The sequence below is a fragment of the Callorhinus ursinus genome, unplaced genomic scaffold (genome assembly GCF_003265705.2).
Source record: "Callorhinus ursinus isolate GAN/ISIS: 27379988/994484 unplaced genomic scaffold, GSC_fseal_2.0 scaffold61, whole genome shotgun sequence".
Classification (NCBI taxonomy): domain Eukaryota; kingdom Metazoa; phylum Chordata; class Mammalia; order Carnivora; family Otariidae; genus Callorhinus; species Callorhinus ursinus.
The window spans coordinates 4,164,816-4,184,834 of record NW_027397123.1 but is presented as its reverse complement, the minus strand read 5'-3'; the positions used below and the strand labels follow the sequence as shown (position 1 = coordinate 4,184,834).

The 20,019-nt window shown below is 48.2% G+C and overlaps 1 long non-coding RNA gene and 1 pseudogene across 2 annotated transcripts in view; one reads left to right on the top strand and one right to left on the bottom strand.

Moving 5' to 3' along the window:
- Positions 1 to 6,475: 6,475 nt before the first annotated feature.
- The window catches only part of LOC112810773 (uncharacterized), a 31,142-nt gene continuing 17,598 nt past the window's right edge, over positions 6,476 to 20,019 (bottom strand). For both annotated transcript variants that reach the window (XR_003204883.2, XR_003204885.2), the window contains one exon: positions 6,476 to 6,726. This is a non-coding gene — a long non-coding RNA (uncharacterized lncRNA). The remainder of the gene's footprint in view (positions 6,727 to 20,019) is intronic.
- LOC112810729 (free fatty acid receptor 2-like) lies at positions 18,187 to 19,185 on the top strand (annotated as a pseudogene).

The window sequence follows — 20,019 nt, the reverse complement described above, 5'->3', positions numbered from 1 at the left end:
GCTAACGCAGTGTTCTTCAAACTTTTTCGTGTCTCTGTCCCCTCAAGGAGCCTTTTTGGGTATTTTTTTTTTCCTATTCATCACCTTCTTCTCCCCTGCCCGTGAAATTTTAATACAACAGACACACTAGATACCTATTTATGGGTACAGCCCTTTGGAAGACCACAAACCATCACTCCCCTGCAACTCATTTCACCTCTTTGAGGGGCAATGTTGGCCCTGCTGAGAATGCATGAGCTAGAGAAGTAGTCTTGCATCACAGAGTGATAAAGCCCATCTCACACAACAGCAGCCCAGCGAAGTGATGTTTATTAGGCTGCTGGAGCAAAGGAGACCACATTCCAAAGGAAGCATGGGTGTCTCACGAGAGAAGAGACAGGGTTATTTTAGGATTTGGGGTGAGGGGAATGTCTGGGTGAACTTTCAGCAAAGCAGTGCTTGACCGGCTCAGAGCAAAGAGACCTGTATGCAAAGAGGTCAATGTCAGGCCCAGGCTGAGAAGTGGACTTGGGGTCCTGTTCCTTTGGAAAATACGAAGAGAAGATAAAGGCAGAATTCAGGGTCTGAAAACTCTTTTTCTGAAGCTCTGGGGGTTGAAAAGCTAGGCTGCTTCTCGGTGTCACATGCTCCCGCTCAGATCATCTGAGCAGTAGCGGGATGTTCCATTCTTCACTGACCAGATTTCAAACAGCCGAGTTTCTGACAGCGGGATTTTAGAAAGCAAGGGTTCTCAGCAATATAATTTTGTTAAGTAACAAAACAGGTTTTTCAAGATTTACAAAAGGAACTCATCGATGGCCATGATGGAGGAGGAGATTTTTCCCTCCTAGAAGGAAGGGTCCCCCTTTCAGCAAGCCCGAAGGCAGCACAACCCAGAAGGACGGGAGGCAGGGCAGACGTGACCCATCCCTGCCGCAGGTACCCTGGGCTGGAAGTCAGGTTTCAGCATATAAGGAACAGAGAGGAGGCCAGAAGTTTTAAATCTCCACGTGTGACCAGAAACTGAGGGAGGCTACTCACAAAGTCATTAAGAAACTGACAGAGAGGGGCACCGGGGTGGCTCAGTCGATTAAGTGGTCGCCATCAGCTCGGGTCATGATCCCAGGGTCCTGGGATCGAGCCCCACATCAGGCTCCCTGCTCAACGGACGGGGAGCCTGCTTTTCCCTCTCCCTCTGCCTGCCGCACCCCCTGCTTGTGCTTGTGCTTGTGCTCTCTCTCTCCCTGTCAAATACATAAATAAATAAATAATCTTAAAAAAAAAGAAACTGGCAGAGACTGTTCGCTACGGCTTGACCAATAGCAGTGACTGTCGCAGGCTTGTGCAGCAATAAGTTCAAAGTATTTGTAGACCAGTGCCCACCAGAGGAGGGCAGAGGGGCAGGCAGGAAAGCAGCAAGAAAACTGGCTACGGTGAGGCAGGCTGACTTGCTGACTTTTCCCGAGTTGAATACACCACCTGTGACCAGAGCCTTTGGCTGTTTTAGCAAGTGGCCTCTCAGCCTGGGAATGTGCCTGGCAGGGCAAAGAAGCTGTGATGCAGAGCAGGAGAGGTCAGTCTGCCTCGACTGGATGCTGGGGAGGGGGGCGAAAACTAGACCAGGTCAGGGTCGGGGGAGCAGGAAGGAAGATGAAGAACAGATGCGGGTGAGCAAGAAGCCTGGGACTTTGCAAAATTAGTCGCAATAATCACCCCAAAGCAGGAAGCAGAGCGGCAATAAAGGTGAAAGAATGTGGAAAACGTTAGGCCATAGATTCTGGGAGAGGGGAATTGTAAGTGGAACACAGAGTCTGCCGTGGAGGAAAAAATAAAGTGAAATAGTGTGCGAAAGTGCTCAACTTTTTACCTTCCTCTCTCTGACATGACCTCTTTGGTTAAAAAAAAAAAAAAAAAGAACCCAAGGCAATATAGGTAGTTGTGGCCCCTAAAACCCTGCAGCGTCTGTGAGAAGCCTGCTGACTTCCCTTTAAGGCCAGTTCTGAAAAACCATCCGAACAGAGGGAGATCAAGGCACCAAGATGGCGGCCTGAGATCTAGCACAAGGATGCTGGGATCACATTCCAGAAAAGAATGGGAGAGAAGAAATGAAGTTTGAGGAACCTGGTGGGCGTGGGATGGTGCACAGAGCTCACAACCCCCCCCCCATGGAAGCGTGGAGTGAGGGGAGAGGAAAATGTTGCAGAAGAGGAAATGGGTCAGAAATGTTTTTGGAAAGGAGGTGACTTTACCGAATTTAGACTCATTTCACTGAATTTAGACAACCAAATCAATCATCCCCTCATGCAAACCCCCTAGTCCCAGGGTCAAATTGTAATTGGCACTAACCACAACAATATCGTTCCCCTTTATTGGTGACTGCTCTCAGAATGTACACACAATGACCCAAGTCTAGACAATAAAAGGTAAGAAATCTGCTGGGGGAGGGGGACGTCTGGGAAAGATTTTTCTCCATACTGAAAGAGACAGATGTGTGAGGAGCTGCCCTCTCCCTTCCTGGTTTGGAAACTTTTACATGAGGATGTGATACTTGGAGCTGTAGCAGACACTTGGGGGCCATAAGGCTACAAACTTGAGGAAGGAAGCTAATAAGCTCAGGAAGCCAGAGAAGAAGGATAAAAAAGGCCTTGCTGAGCTGGGATCCCCACCTGCACACTCACTGTCTATAAACATTCCTATAACTGACTCACTATTAGCCAGAGAGTCTCTAACTTGTAGCAAAGGCATCTTAACTGTAACAGATAAGCCTCTATCTAAACAAGCCTCTATCTAAGCATCCTATATCCTACTAGAATCCACTTGGTGACATCTTCTCATCTTCTAACTAATTTTATGATCCTGGAATTTCTTTCTTTTTTTTTTTTTTTAAAGATTTTATTTATTTATTTGAGAGGGAGAGAATGAGAGATAGAGAGCACGAGAGGGAAGAGGGTCAGAGGGAGAAGCAGACCCCCCGCCGAGCAGGGAGCCCGATGCGGGACTCGATCCCGGGACTCCAGGATCATGACCTGAGCCGAAGGCAGTCGCTTAACCGACTGAGCCGCCCAGGCGCCCCGTGATCCTGGAATTTCTAAATTCTGACTATGTGCTTTGGAGGAACTATGAAACCCTAGTGTATATCCTACCTATCACAGCTAGACTCAAGGAAGATTTCTTATGAGTCCCGTCAAGTAGCTCTGGCACCAAGATGTCAGGACTCCCCTCATTCGAAGGCTTTTGAGAGCTGACTGGCTGGGTCCCTGCATGGACACAGCATTACAAGACAAAAACAAAACAAAACAAAAGACAAAAACAAAACAATACAAAAGAACAAAACCTACTGGATGGGACCCTCTTTGAGGTTGAATATCATCTGACTGACAGTGTGTGCTGCAGGCGCCTCTCCTTTTATTGATAAAAATTCCCATGCTTATCACGGGACACAGATTGTCATGGAAACAAGAGAAGGTTGAACGAGAGGCGATCATGCTCGTCACAACACAACTGTCTTGTTGCTGAGGGCTGTGGGTTTGCGGCTGCCCTATCTTCCAATTCTTCTAGTTGAAAACCCAGCTGTTGCTGCTGGCTTTGAAATCTTGCCTTTTTTTTAAGCGGATACAATGTTAACGTTACTGTTGTGTGTGGTGAACACGAGACAGGCCTGCGGGTTGTGGTCTGGTGCCCAGGCCTGGATCCAGTGTGTGGTCTCTGCAGCAGCAGAGGCTGAGGAGGGTTCAGCTACTGGGAATGGGTGGGGAAAGAAGCGGGAGGAAGTGTCGTTTTGCTACAAGTGCAGCTCTGAGATAACTTTGCCCAGATCAGGGGGCAAACAGTTGCAGAGATCTGCTGACTTTCTAAAATCATTCTTAGCATTTCCAAGTTCCCGCCCGCCCCAGCAGCCCGGGTCTGAGAGCTATGCCCCCTGCCCCTACCCCCGACCCCCGCCCTTGAGGGAGGTCTCTGGAGAACATAGGCAGAGGGAGCAGAGGAGCCCCATGGAGGAGCTCCCACAATCTCCAGGGCCCTCTATCTCGACCCTGGCCCCTCCTTCTGCCCCTAAGCTCTGGAAGCCATTGTTCTGGAAGGCTGTCCCCTTTTGCTCTTGCTCTCCACCCGCTCTCCTCAGGTGTTCTCATCCATGACCACAGCCTTAGTCATGGATGGCTCCCAAATTTCCATCGCCAGCCCAACTCTCGTGTACTCGACTGTGAACATCTCAACTTCACACGTCCCAACCGAGCTCTTCATTCCCTCCCCCAGAGCTGTCCCCCGTCTGAGCCTAGGCCACGCCAGTGAGTAGTGGCAACACCATCTACCTATCCGCCCATGCCAGAAACCCAGGAATGGTTTTGGTTTTTTTAATTAAAGGTTTAATTCTTTTTTTTTTTAAAGATTTTATTTATTTATTTGAGAGAGAGAGAGAATGAGAGAGAGAACACGAGAGGGGGGAGGGTCAGAAGGAGAAGCAGACTCCCCGCTGAGCAGGGAGCCCGATGCAGGGCTCGATCCCGGGACTCCAGGATCATGACCTGAGCCGAAGGCAGTCGCCCAACCAACTGAGCCACCCAGGCGCCCTTAAAGGTTTAATTCTTATGTTTAAAATGATCATACAATAAAAAGGAACTTTTTCAGGGAGGACTATACAGTTCTGTGAATTTTAACACTCATGGATTCCTGTAACCACCACCGTAATCAAGATAAAGAACAGTTCTAGTCACATCCTCCCCTGGCTCCTAACCACTGGACAACCACAGATCTATCGCAGTTTTTATCTTTTAAAACGCCACCTAAATGGAATCAAACAGTCGCTAACCTTTTGACACTGGCTTCTCTCACTGGGCACAATGTCCTTGAAATTCACCTCAGTTGCTGTGAGCATCATGGTTTGTTCCATTATCTGGCTCTGCCACAACGTGCCCATCTACACACCTGCCGATGGACATCTACATGCTTTCCGTTTAGGGCAGTTGTGGACAGAGCTGCTCGAAACATTCCTGTACAGGTGTCCGTGTGGACTCAAGTTTTCATTTCTCTAGGTTAAATATCCAGGAGAGGGATGGCTGCGTCATCTGGTAACTGTATGTTTAACTTTTAAAGAGACCTTCAGCCTGTATGTTGGTGGTGGTACCGTTCTGCATTCCTTCCAGCAATATGAGAGATTCGGTTGCTGCACAACTTTGCAGCACATGGTGGGGTGGCGTTTCTATTTTGGCCACTCGGACAGGTGTCTCGTGGGCAGAAAGCCATTCTTGATGCCTGCTCCTTTACGGCCCACAGGCAATTTATCATCAAGTCCTACTGCTTCTATCTCCAAATTATGTCTTGCATGAATCTGCTTCTCGGTAGAATGCACGGCAACCATTATCTGTCACCTGGACTACAGAAGCTGCTAACCTGGTTTTTCTTCTTGTCCTTAACCCCGTAAGTCCACACCACAGCCAGAGGCACCGTTGAAGAACACCAATTGGATCAGGTCATTGTCCACTGTCCATTCCTCTCCCCTCTTCCCGGCCTCCCGGGCCCTGTGCCATCTGGCCCCACCTCTCAGAGTTTCTAAGCTCCTGGGGGGCCAACCCACCTTCACTGACATCACTGTGCTGGCCCAGCCTCAAGCAGGCGAAGCTCTCGATCTCCACACACAGTCTCTTCCATGCTTGACCTGGCTGACTCACCTCTTCCTTCAGGTTTTCTCCCCAATGTCACTCTTCAGCGAGGTCTTCCCTGAGCACCCTATCTCAAATAGCCCTCCCCGACCCTGACATTATCTCACACTGTGCTATGACAGTTTGGTTTATGTATTTGTCTGTTCATTTGCTTAATATGTGATTTCTCCCTATAGATTGGGAAGCCCTTGACCGCAAGTCACCGTGTCTATTTTACTCATTACTGCATACCCAGGTGCCTAAAACAGTACCTAGCACAGAGTAGGCATTTGGTATTTGACAAATGAATGAATAATAAAAAGTATCTCTGATTTTCCACTCTTATAAATAATGCTACAAGGAATATCCTCTTCTATAAATGCTAGTGCATTTATACATTTCCTAAAAGGGGTACTGCAATATTACATGGTATATATATTTAATTTTTTTTATAAATATTGACAAATTATCCTCCCCAAAAGGGGTACTGCAATATTACATGGTATATATATTTAATTTTTTTATAAATATTGACAAATTATCCTCCCCAGCTGAATCAACTCTCTGTTCCCTAACCATCTGTAGGAGACTTCATAACCTTGCCAACAGGGGAAATAGCATATTTTAATTTTTTTAAGGTGACATTTAATTTTTTTTTTTTTAAGTAGGCTCCACACCCAGGGTGGAGCCCAACGCAGGGGCTCAAATTCATAACCCCAAGATCAAGACCTGAGCTGAGATTCAGAGTCGGACGCTTAAACAACTGAGCTACCCAGGTGCCCCTTTTAAATTGACATTTAAAATTTAGTAACTCAGTGTATTAGGGTGCTCCAGAGAAAGAGCTAATAGGATGTGTGTATACATAGAAAGAGATTTATTTCAGAAATTGGCTCATGTGATTGTAGTGATTTGTGAGCCCAAAATCTGATGGAGGAGGCTGGCAGGCTGGAGACTCAGGTCCAAAGGGTTGCAGTTCAAGTCCAAAGGCAGTCTTGGCTGGGAGACAGGAGTCAATGTTGCAACTGAAATCTGAAGGCAGTCTGCTGGAGAATTCCCTCTGGCTCAGGGAAGGTCAGCTTTCCATTCAGGTCAACTGATTGGATGAGACCTACCCACGTTAGGGAGAGAAATCTGCTTTACTCAGTCTACCAATTGAAATGTAAATATCATCCAAAAACATCCTCACAGAAACATCTGGAATAACAGTTGACCAAATATATGGGCACTGTGGCCCAGCCAAGCTGATGCATAAAATTAAACATCCATTCAGTACTATTTTAACTTTAAGTTCTCTGATAAAAAGTGAGGTAGCCAATATTTGCCTATTGAATATAGTCATTTATGTTTCTTCCTATAGTTGCCTTTTTCTTATTTAGTTTGCAGGATATTTGCATATTTTTGAATAGATATTCAAACAAACCCTTTATCAGTTATAGATGTAGAAAGAGGGTCTTTTAGTTTGTTAATAACTTTTTCCATAGCTTTATATTTTTTTAAGATTTACTTATTTTAGAGAGAGAGAGAGAGAGAGAGAGAGCATGCACACGTGGCGCAAACAGTGGGAGGGGCAGAGGGAGAGAGAAAATTCTGAAGCAGACTCCCCGCTGAGCACGGAGCCTGATGTGGGACTTGAGCATGACCTGAGCGGAAATCAAGAGTTGGCCGCTTAACCAACTGAGCCACCCAGGCACCCCCATAGCTTTATATTTTTATGTGCTAAAATTTATCATTTCTTCTAAGACTTCTACATTTATGTCATGCTAGAAAAAAGTCTTCTCATTTACAGGGCTTAAAAATGATCTCATATAATACCTATACAACTTCTATAGTCTTTGAAGACATATTTGATCTTTGATACACCTGGATTTTACTTTTGTTGTCTAATTGCAACTCTTCCAAACTCTTCCAACACTCCCACCATAATTTACTGAATAGCAGCCCCTCCTTTCCCACTGATTTGAAATGGGTTTCGATCACTTAATCAGAAAGAATCCTCCACCTCTAATCAATGCAATACATTACACTGTAATCAATTCCAGTACATTATAAGCAGCAAGATATCATCATTTTTACCCATCTTATTAGCAAAAAATATTAAAGATTCAAAATATCCAGAGTTGGAGAAGGTACACAGAAATGGATACCCTCATACCCAGTTGGTAGGAATGTAAATTGCTGAACATTTTCAGGAAGTTAATACAGAAATATCTATAAAAAATTTTAAAGAACATCTCTTTGACCCAGTAATGATATCAACTACATATCAAAAAATCCATCTAACCCAAATATTCACACGTATTTACATAGACAGAGAGATAGATATTCACTGAAGCACTTTGTCATAACAAAAGCACTGGAAACTATGATGACATGGAAGGTCACCAGGCGTATTAAATAGTGAAAAATGAAGTTTCAGAGCAATATGTATAGTATTATTCCATCTATGCACTTTTTAAAACTATACGTTTATGTATGTACATATATGGGTATAAACCAATGAGAGATTGCCTCCGGAAAGGAAGAAGTATCAGGGAGAAGTGAAGTTGCACTTCACATTTCACTTCTGTATTGTTGAATTCTCTTACAGTAAGGATATATATAAGTATATAAATATATACTTATATATATTTATATATATTTTACTATATATAAAAATATATTACTTAAAAATGTTTTTTAAGATTTTATTTATTTATTTGACAGAGAGAGACACAGCGAGAGAGGGAACACAAGCAGGGGGAGTGGGAGAGGGAGAAGCAGGCTTCCCGCAGAGCAGAAAGCCCAACGCGGGGCTCGATCCCAGAACCCTGGGATCATGACGCGAGCCGAAGGCCGACACTTAATGACTGAGCCACCCAGGTGCCCCATATTCTCACATTATTACTCCATTTTTTAAATTAAAAAAAAATAATAGTGGAAAAACAGTCACTACCTTGATTGTGACCAAGGTAGAAGAGAGACTAGGGCACAGAAATTCCAGTTACCGAAAAGTCACAAGGCCACTGTGAGGTTAGCTAACAGGGATAAATCATTTCACACAGTCAGGCCTCCCTGTCACTACCCCCGGGAGCTGGGGAGGGGTTAAATTTCTCTCAAACCTCAGGCATTAAAAATAGGTGGAAGGTTTTCTCTAAGAAAACTGAGTGTGCTGCCCCTGAGAACTGCAGAAATGTGAAGACAGGCCATCCAGAAATGACCCGGGAGACACGTGTGGTAGTCTCAGTACCTACCCTCCGTGTGGGGCCAGCATGTGCCCTTGGACACTACCACTTCTCCCACTGATATGATGTAGACAAGGTACCAGCAGCAGTGGAATCAGCTGCTGTGGAATCAGCAGCAGTGAATTTAAGAAGTAATCAGATTGCTCTGTATCTCCCCAGACCAGTCTCCAGACACCCCCTCCAAAAGCAGGCATGGGATTTCCCCAAAATTAGAGGGCTCCTGGGAGCTCTTGGAACACTCAGCAACAGCCTCTGAGGTACAAACAGTGCCACACCCTTTTGGGAAAAGCCTCCAATCACACCAGCTAGAGAGAGGAACTTAAAAATGGTAACTTGGGGGGGGAGGGTGGGCAAAATGGGTGAAGGGGAGGAGATACAAGCTTCCAATTAGAGAATGAATAAGTCGTAAGGATAAAAAGCACAGCATAGGGAATATAGCCAATGACATTATAACAGTGATGTAGAGTCAATGACATTGTAACAGCGACATATTGAGGTATTGACATATCAGCACAGGAGAGACAGTAGCTATGCGTGTAGTGAACAGAGCATAACGTATAAACTTGTGGAATTACCATGCTGTACACCTGAAACTAATATCATACTGTGTGTCAACTATCCTCAAACAACATAAATAATAAAATAAAAATTAAAAGGGTAACTTAGAAAAAAGATCAACAGAGACCAAGTGCCACCACATCCTGACCTCATATGGGAGGCGTTAGACCATCCATACAGACTCTGAAACCTGGTTTTATCAGCACTGGCTCAAGACCCACCTCTAGGCCAAATCTGAGGAGCTGGGAAGTAGAAGAGGAGACACTGAGGACTGCTCTGGAGCACCAAAACCCCACTGGGAAGAAAATGGGGAGCTTATCGCTCACAGATAATGCACAATAGAGGGACTTGAAGACAGCCGCCAGCAGGGCTGGGCATGTCCCTAAAGTTTAAAGGGCCAAGGGCTGGTGCCAGAAGCTTGCTGGGAGAAATCAAAATACGACAAGGGTGAGCTGCTGTCCCACCGACAATGGTATTAATAAGGTCCATGGCCTCTACTGACAAGCCAGCCTAGAGTTATTTCATGAATGACTCCACCCAGGAGTCAGCCTGGAGGCGTAGCGGGATCCCACAGAGAGGAGGCCCAGGGACAGAGACTGGACTGAGTGACCAGGCCGAGGAGGCATTCCACATCCAAAGGTTCAAGCTGAGGAGGTTCAAGAACCTGCAAAAGGTCCCCTTGGGAGAATGAGTCAGCACTAGATGTGTCCCACCCAGAGGGCATCAAACCCTAGGTCATAACTGTACCAGGCCAGCTAGACATTCCTGGCCCCTCATGCATCCCCTCTGTCCACACGGCAGGGCTGAAAGCCATGGCTAATGAGTGGGAGAGCACGGGAGACAAGGTGGAACAAAGAAAGAGAAATGGTACGGTGCGCACCCTGCCATGCGCTCCACCCCACCACCCCCCGCCCCCAGGCCGGGAGTCCCAGGCATTGCAGAGCTGGGAGGGAGAAGTGCTCCTTGGAACAGAATTGGGAATTTTGGTATTACACTGGGCTGGAGTGATATGTGATCATTACACTGAATGGACTTTTATTATCTAAGAGTACCCAAAGAGGCCATGCGCTACCATAGGAAGAAGAAACGGGGTTTACCTGTATCTGCCAAATCCAGTTCATTCCGTAACATAGTTATATTCCATCCTAGGTGGCCTAAGGGTGTAGTAATTTACCTTCCTGGCATTCAGTCTTGGCACAACGTTTAGGGCAATTCTTGGCTCTTGTATAAGCAGATTTTTTTTTTTTTTCCCTGTGCAGGGCGGGCCTGCTGCCCAGGGCAGATCCTGACTCAGAGCAAAGCAGCCTTGGATCATCTGCTCACACCAGGCTCACCCCAGTGCGTGCCTGCAGGGCATGTGGCCCAGGCCTCACATTTACTCTCAGGACCCGATCCCCAGATGAGGTCACAGAGAGATCCTTTTTTTTTTTTTTTTAAGATTTTATTTATCTATTTGACAGAGAGAGAGCACAAGCAGGCTGAGCAACAGGCAGAGGGAGAGGGAGAAGCAGGGTCCCCACTGAGCAGAGAGCCGGGACCCCCCCGGGATCATGACCTGAGCCAAAGGCAGACGCTCAACCGACTGAGTCACCCAGGCGCCCCTCATACAGGTATCTGGACAGGACCTAACTTTCAAACCCATGGCTCATTTCTGGTTCTACACTTCAGTGAATTCTGCCAAAAAGCAAATATCAAATAAATAAATAAAATCTTTAAAAAAAAAAAAAAAAAGGGCACCTGGGTGGCTCAGTTGGTTAAGCGACTACCTTCAGCTCAGGTCATGATCCTGGAGTCCCAGGATCGAGTCCTACATCGGGCTCCCTGCTCAGCAGGGAGTTTTCTTCTCCCTCTGACCCTCTTCCCTCTCGTGCTCTCTATCTCTCATTCGCTCTCTCTCAAATAAATAAATAAAATCTTTAAAAAAATAAAATCAAATCAACAACATCCTAAAACTATTTTGTGAACGGTACAATTACATGTCTTATTTCATGCTAAGATGCTGCTCTACCATTACAATCCCACTTGGGCATGTCATCCCTATTTTTTTTCATATACTGGGAACCTCAAAAAATGGAAGTGGTCTGGTCCTGTCCTGACGCTGAGGGGTCCTGCCATAAGAATACGGGATATCCTTCCATTTCCTAGCATCTGAACCCCTTCCCATGCTTAGAGAACTGCCCATGTACGAATCTTTAATCTGGGTGGGAAGCAGAGGCTCCCACCAGAGAAGCTGATAATGCTGGGCCTTGTCTTCTGCACATCCTTCCTATGTTTAGCTAATCAGGTTCGCCTGCCCAAATTCAGAATCAGGGGCTCCATATACAAAGAAGGAGGACAGCAGGAATTACTTCTGGTGGTGCCAACAGTCGTGGCAAACAGAACATGGCTCTTGGGTCCAGTGTTGAGGGGTTTGCAGGGAGGGGCTCCCCTCACTGGACTGGGTCAGTGGCATGACTTTTAACGTGGTCCTGGCTGCACGGCTCCCTTTCTTCTCCAAGCCTGGTTCCCCAAGCCTTCCTGGGAGATCTCTGAGCTACCCATGTTATCATATAATCCCTAAATTAGCAGAGCTGGCCTCTGGTACTGCAGTTAAGAGCCATCACTGAGACACTGTCCAGCACAGTGATTATCGGCTAAGAAAGCCCGCCTTCTGTTGAGAGATGCAAAACCCATTAGTAATCCGTAAAATGCGGTTGCATTAAAACAGCAAAGAGACACTCCTTGATATCCATTCGACTGGCAAAAACCCAGAGGGAAGCTGGATAATGGACAAGCATGGGTGGGGACGTGGCTCAGAGATCTAATGGCTGTGAGACCTGTAGCTCTGTCCTTTCTCTTACGTCTGCTTTGTTCCTACCCATTCTCCCAGCTGGGGCGGCCCCACAGAAGAGAAGGCTGCGGCTGGGTGGGCTTGGGTGGGCTGCTCTCTGGACCCACCTCTGCTTAATCACGGGTGTTCACGGGATGCGCAGCATGGCTCATGATGAATGCTCAATGAACGTTAGCAGCGAATGTTTTTTCTTGCTTTTAAATTACTTTTTGAGTAAGATTCCACACGCTCAGAAAAAGGTTTTTTTTTTTAACAGCACAAAAGGATACATGGAGAAAGCTAAGTCTCCCTCCCACCAGAACACCCAGCTCTCCCTCCCAGAGACAAACCACTGCTACCAGTCTCATGGGTGTCCTATCCCCAATCCACTCCTCACCCAGCATCCAGAGGGATCCTTTAGAAATGTGAAACAGATTCCATCACGCCTTTGCCCATCATACTTCAGATGTCACTCCACATCCTGACCACAGCCGCAAGGCCCCACGTGGTCGGGGCAGGGGGCGGGAGGGAGGTGGGCCTGCTGACTGCCTGACCTCATTATCACAGCTCTGCCCTCATGAGGTCCCCTCGCTGCCACTCTGGCCTCCCTGACCTCTTCCAACACACTGGCTCACCTCGGGGCTTGCTGTCCCTGTGTCTGGAACACCACAATGGTCTCGCACCTCCTTCTCTTCACTCCTGCATGTCTCTGCTCAAACATCACCTCCTCAAGAGGCCTTCGCAGACTACCCTCGCACTCTGCCCCTTACTCTGCTTTTCCAGTCTCTGCCTGCCTTCTGAACCCCAGCCTAGCCCCTGGCTTGCTGTTATCAGTCTGCTGCCTGTCCTACCGCAGCAGAACGTCAGCTTTACGAAGCAAGGCCCGTTCACTGCTGATTCTTCCCCGGCACCTGCAAGTGCTGGACCGTGGGGGCTGCTCAAGAAATCCTCACTGAGCGAATGTGTGGCTGTATGTTCCCTTTTCTAGTACAACTTGCTATTCTTATAACATGCTTTTTTCTTTTGACAATACACCTCAGAGTCTGATCTACACTGGCCTATGTAGATCTGCTTCATTATTTATCACAGATGTGTACTATTTCTACGGACTGGATGCCCCATAGTTTTTATTTAACCAGATCCTTACTGGAGGACATAGATTGTCCCAGTCTTTTATTATCACAGAACAAACAAACAAAAAACACTGTGAGGAATATACTTCTTCGTGCACATGGGAAAGTATATCCACATAGTAAACTCATAAGCGTCAGCTTGTTGGACAAGACGGTATGGGATTTTTAATGTTGAAAAGTATTGTCAAACTGCACACCCCAGAGAAGTGTCCCAAGTAACGAGGGGGGAGAGAGGGGCAGGGGACGAGGCCAGAGAGTGACAGGGACAGGAAGCCAACACAGGAGAGCTTGTAGGCCACTGTAAGGACTGTGGTCTCGAAAAGAGATGGGAAGACCACGGGGTTTTGCATAGGGGGATGTGACCTACTCAGGTTTTAAAAGGACCACTCTGGCTGCTGTGTGGAGAACAGACTGAAAGGGGCATCAAGAGAGGCAGGGGGACAGAGAGGACACTGCTCAGGAACACAGCTTGAACCCGGATGGCGGCAGTGGATGTGGTGAGACGTGGTGGTCGGGGATATATTTTGAAAATAGAGCGGAAGACATTTGGCAATGGAATAAATGTCAGAGTAAGAGAAGAGTGAAGGCTCTCTCTCTTGGGGTTTTGGCTTGAGCAACTGGAAGGATGCAGTGGCAAAGTCTGTGTAACCTGGGTCCGACCCTTAAGAGGTGGGGAGCCAAGGCTGCAGCGGCAGCAGCTAGTGGAGGGGAGGTGGCTGGAAAACTGTAATTTCCTAACAAGTGAGGTTTCTCAGTCTTACGCTGTGTGGTGTCAAGGGGTACAGCTGAACTGCGGTGGGCTGAGCTGTACAGCGGTCTAGTTAAGGGCAAGGGAGAGCAGTCGCTACCCTGAGCCCCACTCCCTGGATGGGCCCGTGCTCCATCTCTTCACTTCCTCTGGTGGTGCATGCCGCTGTGTGTGTGGCTGGGCACCTCTGTTCCCTCACCTCTTACAATGTTTCCCAGTGACTCCATGTTCAGCCTATCTGACCTTTCCCCCATCAGTGATTGCTGGATGCTGTAGAGGACAGTGGCCTGTGTTGTCAAGATGGCAGGAAGGCTCTGAACCAGAAGGGGGCTGTCAGATTCTGCTGGGCACAGCAGCTTAGCGAGACATGCCAAAGAGCAGGGGAGAGAGAGAGAGAGAGAGGATCAACGGATGAGACAGCTGTCCTACGAGGTCAGACTACTCCAGATGACAGTCAGCACTCTCGAGCTCACTCCTGTGTCCTCTCACCGCGGCCCACGGGCTGAGCGGCCTGACCTGTCTCCTATGCCCAGCCACCCGGGCCTCCTTTCTGTTCCTCCGACTCGGCAAGTCTGTTCCCACCGCAGGGCTCTGTGCTGACTGTCCCCTTGACCTGCAACGCTCTCCACATGGCTGACGCCTCGCCTCAGTTCAAACATCCCTGCTCAGCCTGGGCCTCTCCTGATGGCTCTCTCCCAAAAAAGGCCGACACCAGTCTCTCTCCAGATTTCCCTTTTCGCTTCCTTCCTTCGCTTGAAATTCCCTGATGGTTTCCTGGTGTGCCATCTGTCTCATTCACTCACGACCCCAGCACCTAGGGCACTGTGGATGCAGGGTCAGGGCTCAGGGCATCTGGTGAGCAGGGAGCGCAGGGATGGTGAGAGGGAGGCATCGTGGAGGGAAGCCCATGGGCGTCATCGGTGTGAACCACCTGGGCTTCGCCGAGTGGAGGTAAAGCTGGGATGCTGCATCGCCCGCTCCCACGCTGCTGCTGTGTGTGCCGCAGGTCCACGAAGCCTGCTGGTTCTGTAAAACAGCTTAGTGGGCACCCCCCTTTCTACCTCGGTGACCCCGGGACCTCAGCACCAAGGATCACCCAAAACTGCTGGCTGGAGTGACAGAATGGAGATAAAAGAGAAGTTCAAAAGTGCAGGCTCAGACCTTGTCTTTGCTTGTATCAGCGGTTGGCAAGCTCTTACAGGCACCCTCAACACTTACCCCACAGGGACGCAGGCGCCCGCGATATGCAAGGGACTATGTTGGTTTTTTTCCCTAAGGACAAATATCAAAACAGTCACTCGCAGAAGGGCGACTCTCACCTAGACTCAATTCTAACACCCATGGGAAGGAGTGGGGTCACCCCAGAAGGACCTGCCCTTCACCAAGCTGAAAGGGGCTAATAGAGAGACCCCTGAGGTCTTGGACAGTGCCCGCGGTGCTCGCACCTGCTAATTGATTCTGCAGCTCTATTCCTGACTGGGGGATGGGCTCCGCATGGTTGCAGATGGGGATGCAGAAAAGAGGACCCTCCCCTGGCATTTTAGGATGAGAGCAGCTTTATGTGGCAATCTTTACATTTCCAGTAAGTTTCTATTTCTCAGTGAAATGCAGATAGCAAAATGGTACAAGTTAACTTGGTGGAGAACAAAAGATAATTTTGCTGTCTTTGTCCCATGAGTATCAAGCATCAAAACCCAATTCCTGAGTGCCCTTTATGGGACAGGTACAGTGTGGGTTAGGGAAGGCCAGCCTACAGGGATATAGAGAGATCACCTGGCTACCAACATGGGGAGCGATGAGTAACAAGAGATCCTTTCTGGAGGAGAAACTAGGCTGAGGGTCTCTCTCCTGGGGTCAAGGGGAAAGGACGAGAGTCTCCGTCAGGAGGCTCAGGTGGCCAGTGGCAAGACACACATAGTCCCTGAGGAGAGACAAAGCATCCCCAGTGAGTGTCCAAGTCTTCGTGGGTCTGCCTCAAGACACCCCCGGGGAGCAATGTGGACCAACACAGGTTGGTGAGAGAATGGGGAGAAGTCTGGCCCAGGAAGGGCACAGCCCACCAGGAGAGGGACTGAGGGGGTTGGAAGACTCAGAACGCGACCTGCCTGGCAGCCACATGGACTCGGGAGAGTCCAAGTCTAAGGAAAAGCCTTTATGAGAAGGGACCTGATGGGCCAGAGGAAGTCAGGCAATGCTTTAGACACTAATGAGTTTCAGAGGAGCCTCCTAGAAAGAGAACAGGAAACTGATTAGGTCAGGGGCCTTGAGAGAAAAGATGGGGAACGAACGGGTGCTGAAAGAGCAGAGGGAGCAGGAAGTGGATGCGTGTGCAAAATTGTTTAGAATAATTGCCCATGGAAAAGAAAACAGAATGGATTATTTGAAATGCAGAAGGAGGAGGAAGCCCAAAAGAGCAGTTGTGATCTGGATTCTGGGAGAAATCAGTTTGGTGGGGACAGAATTTGGTGGGGAATTCAGACGGTCAAGCTGCCTTGGGAAAAGCTCAACTATCGACCTTCCTCTCTTTGACCTCATGACTCTTCCAGGCATAAAAGCCTCATGTTTATGGAAGAGAAAAAAAGGTGATCCAGTTAGATAAGTTTCCCCTTGCTCCTGAGACCCGACAAATTTGAAAAGCCATCTGACTGTCTCCAGGAAAAGGCAAGACACCCAACTTTGCTGTGCTCAGGGAAGAGGCCATTGGGATCACAAGCCTAGGGAAGGAGTGAGTATAGATAAACTTATGAAGGGGGGCAGGGTACGGACTTTACTCTCCAAGGAGATGAGGCAAGAGGTCACAGAGATGGGAAAGGGGTCAGGACAAGCCAATGGTGAGCTCGTGCTGGTGAGGGCCTGGCGCAGGCAAGAGAGGCAGGAAAACAACGGTGAGCTCAGCCCCAACTAGATGGGAATCTCCCTGTTCACCTGGCCCTCTATCTGAGATTCTCCAATCTGGGAATGAAATTTATAGGTGGGTGACCAGTAATATACTAGCAGTAACAGGTTGAGGACTCAAGTTTTATTTTAAATGTCTACCTTTTAATGATAAATAAGAGGAGATTAAAAGTTACTCTTGATCAACATAAATCTCACATACATGCACTTTCTTCAGGCAGCAAGAAAGGGAGCATTAGTGGGCAGCAGACTGGGAATTGTGGTGCTTTGGGAGAAATCATAGTTATCTGTGGTATGGAGGAAAACAAGCTGCTGCTGAGATCTTCCCAGAGTCACACAACTGAGCTGAGACATGGCCAGGGCTGGGATCCTGGTGACCTGGCTCAGTTCAGGCTTCTTCCATTACTACTACCAGCTCCCTGCCCAACCTATGGGTTTTCTTGGAATGGGCTCAGTGTGGAATCAAGAAGCTGGGCATCTGGGACTCACCTTGGGCTCAACCCGCTCATCCCTCAGGCCTAACCAAATTCCCATTTTCAGGGGTGAAGTTGAGAGTCTTGTGTTCAAGCCCAGTGACTTGTAGGGACAAAAGAAAGAAAAAAGAGGCAAATAGGAAGGGAGGAAGGGAGGGAAGGAGGGAGGGAGAGAGGGAGGGAGGGAAGGAGGGAGCCACAAGCAGGCTGAGCAAAATTTGGAGAAATTCAGACACAGTCTCAGGCTTAGTCCCTCTTGGTGATGAAGCAGCTGCTTCCTTCCCCTCTGTTCATATAGCCATTCATTTATCAATAGAGAGTGTTGAGCACCTACTATGCATCAGGTACAATTCTAGGTCCTAGGGACAGAGTGGTGAACAAGACAGAGGATGTCACTGCTGTCACAAAGTGCCCTTTCTAGTGGGGACTTGGGAGATCTCAAAACCTTTCCTGGGGAGCTTCTAAGACATCAAAATCCTTAGGAGACTCATCCTTCTTGCCTTTTCTTCCTTCCTTCCTTCCAGAAATAATTTGGTTGGGAAGCAAGGAGGCCTTCTTTCTCCATGACACACAGGAAGCAGAAGTACTCAGTTTAAGGGGTTAGCCATAACCACTCGGTAAGGCAGCAAGGGGAGATGCAATGAAGCTGAGAATGGATTCACCTTGGTTTGGGGCTGGGAAACCCATGGTCAGAGAGGATTCTGACTTCATCTTTCATCTCTTCAGGAAGGATGGCCCCAAATCCCCAAAGCAGTGTTCTTCTCTCTGTCTACCTATTTCCTCACTGGTCTCCCTGCCAACCTCCTGGCACTACGGGCCTTCATGGGACGGGTCTGCCAGCCCCACCCTGCGCCCCGTCCACATCCTCCTGCTCAGCCTGTCGCTGGTGGACCTCCTCCTGCTGCTGCTGCCCTTCAAGATGACTGAGACTGCGTACGACTTCCAGTGGCCCTTGGGGGATGCCCTCTGTGCCCTCACAGTTTTCGGCTTCTACTGCTGTAGTAGATACAGCAGCATCTACTACAGCACGTGGCTCCTGGCGGGCATCAGCATCGAGCGCTATCACAGTGTGGCTTTCCCCGTGCAGTACAAGCTGTCCCGCAAGCCCGTGTATGGAGTGATCGCCTCTCTGGTCTCCTGCCCCTTGTCCTTCGGACACTGCAGCATTGTGATCATCGTCCACTACTTACCAAATGACAACGTGGGGGGTGATGCCAAAGGCCTCCCTGTCTGCTATGAGAACTTCACCACAAATCAACTGAACATGTTGCTTCCTGTGCGACTAGAGCTGTGTCTTGTTCTCTTCTGCATCCCCATGGTGGTCACCATCTTCTGCTACTGGCACTTTGTGCATATCATGCTCTCCAGACCCCAAATGGGAATGCAGAAGCGCTGGAGAGCCATGGGGCTGGCCATTGTGACCCTCTTCAACTTCCTGGTCTGCTTTGGGCCTTATAATGTGTCTCACGTGGTGGGGTTTGTCCAGAGAAAGAGTGAACCCTGGAGGGTGTGCGCGGTGTTGCTCAGTGCCCTCAATGCTTGCGTCGACCCCTTGATTTTCGACTTCTCCTCCTCAGCTGTGTGCAAAGCCTTTGATAAGAGGCTACGGAGTCTGCAGAGCTGGGGTAACTCACTGTCAGTGTACTGCAGGAAAAGAGCTAGAGGGCCGGCTGCAGAGAGAGAACATTGAGAGTTTAGGTATGGCCAATGTCAACTTCACAGGAGACTAAATTTGCCAGCTTGTTGTTACATTTTGGGGGAGGAGGGAGGGCTCAAAAAGAACAATGAAACAGAACTGGGGTGACTTCTCCTGTGCTTAGCTTACAAGGTAAAGAAGAGCTATGGACATCTCAAGTCCAACTCATCCATTGAGTGAGTGTTCTTGTTTTGTTTCCTGGTGGTTATGACATTTCCTTATTTGTGGTTGGCACTGCTTCATGGTAAACCACAGCCCTTTGATCCTTGAAATTCTTTCCCCATGCAGTATCCATAAGATGGTAGCATTCCTTCAACTACTGCAGAGCTGTTTTGCTCTGTCCTTGATACAGAGGCAGGGGGAGAGGTGTTCCATGCTTTAGGTCTGAGCATCCAGCACAGGCAAGAGTCTAGAGAGCAAAGGGCACCTGGCGTCCAACTCTTGATTTCAGCTCAGGTCATGATCTCAGGGTCATAAGATTGAGGTCTGTGTCAGGCTCCACACTGGCTGTGGAGCCTGCTTGGGATTCTCACCCTCTTCCTCTGCCCCTCCCCCCACTCATGCGCTATGCTCTCTCTCGCGCTCTCTCAAATAAATAAAATCTTAAAAAAAAAAAAAAAGTCTAGAGAGCCAGACAGGATCCTGCCATGTGAGCCTGAATGATCAGCCCCCCAACCAAAGCAGTTGCTGGATCAGGTCTATGAAACAGGCCAGAAGAGAAACAGTCCTTGAGGGAAAAGTCAGTGCTGGTGTGAAGAAACTTGGGTCAGGATACTTTTTAGTGGTTACATCCCATTTTCAATCCCCAACATTGTGTATTTGTATCTTCTTTTTCTGTCATCAATCTTGCCAGATGTCTGTAACTTGG